This window comes from Melospiza georgiana, chromosome 6 (genome assembly GCF_028018845.1).
Source record: "Melospiza georgiana isolate bMelGeo1 chromosome 6, bMelGeo1.pri, whole genome shotgun sequence".
NCBI lineage: Eukaryota > Metazoa > Chordata > Aves > Passeriformes > Passerellidae > Melospiza > Melospiza georgiana.
Window position 1 is genome coordinate 17,384,143 of NC_080435.1, and position 6,653 is coordinate 17,390,795.

Here is a 6,653-nt window from a genome sequence, read left to right on the forward strand (position 1 = left end):
GAGTTCAAGAAGCATTTGGACAATGCCCTCAGGCACATGGTGTGACTCCTGGGTTTGGTGCTGTGCAGGGCCAGGAATTTGACTCCATGATCCTTGTGGGTCCCTTCCAACTCAGCTTATTTTGTGGTTCTGTGATTGTATCCAATTTAAACAATCCTTCACTCTCTCCCTTGTTCAATGAAGCGTATCAGGGTCACGTGCTGGCTAAAAGTGATTTAAGACTAGCGTGCTGCTCATAGTTAATATACTGATTATGACTGATTAAAACAATTAATTAAACATTGATTAGCAAATTTATGTCATTTTCAGCAAGCACACATGGCCACTGCAGTGCAGGTGTGCAAAGGGTTGGTGTGGTGCACATGTGTTCATGTCCAGGCAGAGGGTGGGTGTGGTGAGGATCAGGGCAGCTGTGAGTTGGTTTCCCTGGAGCTGCAGCTGTTTCCCAGCTAGCTGTCTCCTCTGAAATGGCTGGGATTGCTCAGCCTGGAGAAGAGAAGGCTCCATGGAGATCTTACACTACTTTCCAGTACCTAAAGGGCCTACAGGAAAGGTGGGAGAGGGACTTTATGCAACTGCAATTAGTCATAGGACTAGGGATATTTGTTTTAAGCTGGGTGAGGATCAATTTGGATTTGAAAGAATGTGTAAAGGTTTGGGGGTTTTTTTATTCGATGATTTTGTAGCTTTAGAAACAAATAGACAACAGCTGGAAGATGATAATTTCTGTCTTCCTCTCACAGGCCCCATGCTGTTGTCAAGCCTGCTGCTTGGACTGGAGAAGATTTCCATCATAGCTTTGACTGTTTCAGGGTTTTTTTTTTTTCCCTCTCTCAATCACAAGCTGCTAAGTACCACAGCCTAGTTATTTGTGCTACCTATTTTTCTCTCTCCAAATACTTACATGGTTTTTTCATGTCAGGCTGGAAACTCCTTTAACTGAAGGGTGGAAAACCTCTGGGTAGGAGCATCCCCAGCTTTCTGGGGCTGTGTCAATGACCCCTCTGTCAATGGGAATTCTTAAATTTATGCTAAGGCACATGGAAAATAAGAAGGTGATTGGTGATGGCCAAACCTGGCTTTGCCAGAGCAAATCATGCCTGAAAAATTTGCTTCAGAAACACAGAAGGACACGTGTTCAGAGAAACAGGCATGATGTTCCCTCCAAAATAAGAGGGAAGTTAGAGTTAGAACTGAGGTAGGACCCTCAATATATTTGGAAATAAAAAGTTGAGGGAGAACTGTTCTGAAGGTGTAGAAAACTATTAATACTGTCACAGGACACAAGGATAATTTCAGACTCGAAGCCACATGGAAAAGTCACAAAAAGAAGGCAGAAGAGGAGTGATGCCTTGGGTAAGAAGGAGGTAAGACATCCAAGTTGTTCTGATCAATTTTGGTACTTTTAACTGAAGAGAGGGTGCATTGAAAATGAGATAACAAACAGCAAGAAAAACAAGAAGTAAGAGACACACTTCCTGTGCAACCACAGCAGGAAGTGTATCACAACAATTTTTTGGCTTCTCATTTCCAGTCATGGAAACAATTTTAGAAGTAGAACAAAAAGGCTTGTGGTAGCAGACACCCAGTGCATGTGTATCACACAAATCTCATATGCAACAAGAAGTAATAGAAGGGTCTCATTACAGGAGAATGTAGCACTTGATTCCTGATGCAGTTTTTATTTGATTTCACATGCAAGTCTATCTATATTTTATTTCTCTTTTTTTTCAACTTATCTACAGTTTATAAACGCCCCTCACATCACAAAGCAAATAAGTAGCATCTGAATATTTGGCAGAGGCTAAGCGTCCACCAGATATTTACCAGATTGTGGTAGTAATTTTTAACAAATCTGTCTTTTAAAATTATACCAGCTTCTTTCTAGTCATATCTATAAGCATGCGATTATCACCCAGTTATTGGTGGGCAAAAGGGGCAGTCAGCATGAGGGGCTTATTCTTGTGATGTTTAGGGGTTTGGGTGAGTTTATTTACTATTATTTTTTATAAATCTTGGACTAATGGCAGGGGGAGTCAGCAGTGGTATTTCCTAGGAATTTATACCTGGCCTCTGTGCTTCAGTGTTATAATAAAATTCCCAGAGGGGGCACTGTGGTGGTGTTCACAGGGGTCCCAGGAAGAGGGAAGAGATGAGGATCTGACTCCATGTTTTAGAAGGCTGATTTATTACTTTATGATATATATTATATTAAAACTATACTAAAAGAATAGAAGAAAGGATTTCATCAGAAGGCTAGCAAGCAAAGGAAAGGAGAATGGAATGATAACAAAAGCTTGTTGCTCTCAGAGAGTCTGAGCCAGCTGACTGTGATTGGCCATTAATCAGAAACAACCAACATGGACCAATCACAGCAGCAGATAATCATTGCTTACATTTTGTTTCTGAGGCCTCTTATCTTCTCAGGAGAAAAAATCCGAAGGAAAGGATTTTTCATAAAATGTGTCTGTGACAGGGTACAAAATGATGTGAGAAAGTTTGCTGATGACTTAGAATTAAGGAATTACTTAGAGAAACAACACAGAAATAAAGCATTTTGCTCCATCTCTGCAGAGTATCTCATGATATTCAGTAGCTGGGTGGTGAAGCAGTAAATGATATGTGAGTAATGTAAACTGATTTGCCTTGAGGAAAAGGCAGCCTTGGCTTTTTTAATCTATTCCTCTTTTTGCTCAGGTTTTGGATGTGGAATAAGAAGGTTCTGTGGTATCGTTAGTGCAATGCTTAGTGGAGATCAAAATAGCAAGTGCTAGAAATAATGGAATTGCTAGGAAAATAACAAAATGTCATGAAAGGAGTTGTTACATTGCAGCATAAATCCATTGTGCATCATTGTGTATGGTGAGTATGACATGCAGGTCTATTCCTATGAAGAGTGGTATGCTGGAAGAAAAGAGAAATGGTCACTATTTGTCATAACAAGAAAAGAACAATGAAATCCTGTGTTAGATTCAGTGGCACATGCTGAACATGGTGCCTGTCTTTCCTTGGTATTGCCTGTTGAAATTTCTCAACTCTCTTCTGCTCTGTGAAGGGTTATCCCCCCTTTTGGACTGTATTGCGAATCAGAGTTAAAGTATAAGCTTATTAACTGCTTTGTGAGGAAAGATGAGGTAGAATCTGATGTATCTTTAAGAGATTAAAGTTCAGGGCACACTTTTCCCTTTGCTATGTGTGTTGTGAAAGGTACAGTTCTGCTCTTAAAGCACTGTGGATGAAAACTGCCATTGCCTTATGTTGTCATGAATTGTACAAGCCAAAAGTCTGCCTTTCCCTTTGGGTTTTTAAACATACACCCTCTGTAAAATAAGAAAATGGAGGATTCAGGCCAGGATTCATGGCCTTTCATTTTCTGCCCCTCAGAGCTGTTTGAGGAAAAGTGGCTCTCACTCCCCAGTCCCCTCCCTGTCTGAGCCATTTTCCCCTGCTGTGCTTCCATGGGGAATGAAGCGCTGAAGACTGAAACTTTGAGTCAGAGGCTAGTAAGAGTATTTTGGTCTGGAAGCCATTTCCCAGCCTTTCTAGACTGTCCCCAGCATGAAGCCCTTATGTGCACTGTTTCGTCCCATTGTGCATGTTTCATGTGAAATGAAACATGCATGTTTGTGGACATCTGTAGACCAGAGCTGACAATATTGACAGTTTTGGAAATTGAAAACGAAACACCCAAAATATATCTGTGTGCTCACTGGAACAATGAGTTATTGACTGGATATGGATTTGTTTCTCACACTGAAAAAAAGAGTAGTATTTAGTAAAAAGTATTGTTGGTGTCCCTGTTGGACCCTAACATTATCTTATTTCTGAAAAACTTGCTGAGGAAATTTGAATGTTACAAGAATGGGAGGATATGGTAGTAAGCTCTGCTTCATCCTGTGTTGTTTTGGACCCTGGCCATCAGGAAACATTTAGTCTATCTCAGACATGAAACACTTTCTCTTCAGAAGTAGTATTAAGAACAAGATGTGTAAATAATCTGTGGCAAGCAGCAACTTTGTTACAGAAAGGGACATCATCCCAACTTTTCCTTTCTTTGATGAAATGTTAAAGGGAGATTTCTACAAACGATGTGCCAGAGGGGAATTTGCAAGGTTTGCATTGACATACATAAACCCTAGTTGAACATAAAAGCAGATTAAAAGTTGTTTTACTCTGCTTCTGTCACCCTTTGTACTTTATCAACCACTGAGCTTTATTCTTTGTTAATTCATATATGTTTATTGCAGCATTGCAATTATTTTTCCTTATGTCCTAAAGTATTCATAAAAAATAAGGCTGGGTGAGAATATTTGAAAGAGCAATGTTGTAATTTTCTTGTCTCTGCACAGCTGTGTGTCTAGAAAGTGGAAACACAGGCTTCTCTGTGCTGCAGAGGAATGGAAATAAATCATCATGCAAACTCTTTCAAAAGAAATTATGTATCCTGGAGTATCTCGGATCAGGAAAACATTTTGTTGCACAGCTTGAGTTTTATTTCAAAAGATGGACTCTATGTAGACACTTGCTTTTGTACTTAACTAGTTATTTTACTAAAAGTATCTAATTTGGATGAAAAGTTATTTGGTTGACCTGATCAATTCATGCCATGGGTCGGTGGAGGGGAAACAGGAAAAGGACAGTTTGAAGCAAAGGGAACAGAAAACCTTGTGGAGGAAGAAGACCAAGATTGCCACATAAACTTATGACTAATTATTCTCAAGAATATGTTTTTGCAGAAGCAGGAATGAAATAGTATATGAAAGACAAAGTAATACCTTTGAAATACTTTTGGAAGCCCAGCATCAAATCAATTGTGCAGCTAAATGACCATCACATTATAATTATTCACACAGTCTTTCTAAAAGGCTGTTTTAGTATTAAATATTTTATACTGGTTAGTGTTCATACTTGTTCTGTGAAACAGGGAAATACTAAGCCAAGTGTTCCATAGATTGTGAAGCAGAGGAATTCTTCCAGATTGTGGAGCAACAACAATACTGGAAATAAAAGCCAGTCAAATTTCAACTTGTTGATACAACTTGGCAGTGAGAGAACTGCCCTGTGAACCAGCAGCTAAGAACTTCCTAGACCTGGTTAGCCACTTGCTGCCTACTTTTGTGGTGTTGATGTTGGATTAAAGGTAGCTAATGCTGCCTTTTCTTTATGGGATTTGCTGCAGTGTTTGCAGTCATGGAACATAGTGGAGATGGAAATGAGGGACAGACTGAGTTATAAAATAGATCAGGACAACAACAGTTCTTCTGTTCTTTATTCTTCTGTTCCTAACAGTTCTTCTGGACCTTATTTTCTTTGCTGATGTCATCTCCTGGCCTCGTTCCCACATCCTTCCATAATTTATATCCTCCTCCAATAAAAGTGTAATATATGAAGTAAAAGCTTTTATCAGGCTATCCAAAAGTGCTCTGCAATTGTTCCCTGTTGTAAAAGTGTTATCAGACTCTACAGGCTACAGGTGTATCATTGCATTTTAGAAATAGGGCAGGCTCAGTTGTCTCATTACAAGGGAGCTGGAAGGCCTGTCTCACAACAGTCCCTTTTCATCTCTCCATGTAAGCCTCTTCCCAAAACTTCTTGTCCAAAGGAATACAGGCACACCCTGCAAGTCCTCCTGAAGAGTCATTCTTCCCCAGCCTACCCAACAAATCCTGTGGTCTGCATGCTGAATGGATTGTTTTAGATGGAAACATGTTATTCCCATGCTATTTTAAAATTGATACAATTTTCTAAGCTTTTAAGGAACTTTACCCACTGAAATTACTGCACAAATTTTTCTCAGAAATTCAGAGTCTTAAGGTTTTATCATCTGGTCAAGGCAAAACTCCCTTCACATTAATGACTGCAGGCACTGGGTCCCTCACAGGACTCAAATTTGAACTGATGTCTTGTGTCAAAATATTCTAATTTGTGTACCACTATGGGAGAGTAGTAGATACCAGTCAAGTTATTTAATGATTTCAGACTTTTCAAGGCAAGTGAAGATAGCAGTGTCAGATTCTTTTAAATCCTCCCTTACTACAACAGTCTGAAACATTCATTTCCGGTGCTAATGATCACAGAGGGATATCCAGTTTAAACATGGGTTAAAAAAAAAAAAGCTTTCAATAGAAGCTTTACCTCTGTCATCACATCTGTCTGCCTTTTGCCATTAGTAGGCAATGTATTTATCTTTGGAGTCCTGTGTTTGCAAAGGTGCCAGTCATGCTCTGTTAGTCCTCTCTAATCTCCATGTGTGCACTTAGCTGAGAGTGTAACACAATATTTGTTCTTAAATTTTAAATTTGTGGTTTCTGATGAGTTCTAGGGTCTCAGTCTGTTTTCACCCTAAACACCTTGGGCTGGGTCACTGAAACTGTATAAAGTGACATAATCTATCAGGCTTATTTGAGTTTCCTTAACCTATACACTTTTTTAACAAAAGGAGGAAAGGGCAGCAGTGGAAAAGTGTTATTCACGAACTCCAAAAGGTTAGTGAATTCTCTGAGTTTTGATATCTGAAAAGAAATTAAAATATTATTAGTATTTCTAAAGTAACTTAGTGTTAAAAGGGACTTTCTGGCAACAATCTCATAGTTATGGTAAAGCCTGTGGTAAGCTGGATACTCCAGTTCTGGTCTTAACCACATCCACCATGT